Source organism: Brassica oleracea, chromosome C1 (genome assembly GCF_000695525.1).
Source record: "Brassica oleracea var. oleracea cultivar TO1000 chromosome C1, BOL, whole genome shotgun sequence".
NCBI lineage: Eukaryota > Viridiplantae > Streptophyta > Magnoliopsida > Brassicales > Brassicaceae > Brassica > Brassica oleracea.
Genome location: NC_027748.1, coordinates 31,993,306 through 31,993,507, shown reverse-complemented (window position 1 = coordinate 31,993,507; position 202 = coordinate 31,993,306).

The following is a 202-nucleotide window of genomic DNA, read 5'->3' as shown; positions in this document are numbered from 1 at the left end:
TAAGCAGACAATGTAATAAAAATAAATTCAAGGAGATAAAAATCAGAAAAATCATACAAGCAAAACAATCACACAAGTTTGATGTCGAAATCAGCTTATCAACTTAATTCTTTTAGGCAATCATAAGTCTCATATTCCATAAGATCATCTTGATCATGTTCGAAATTATTTTCACCATCTTTATAGACCAAGTGGGTTTCAG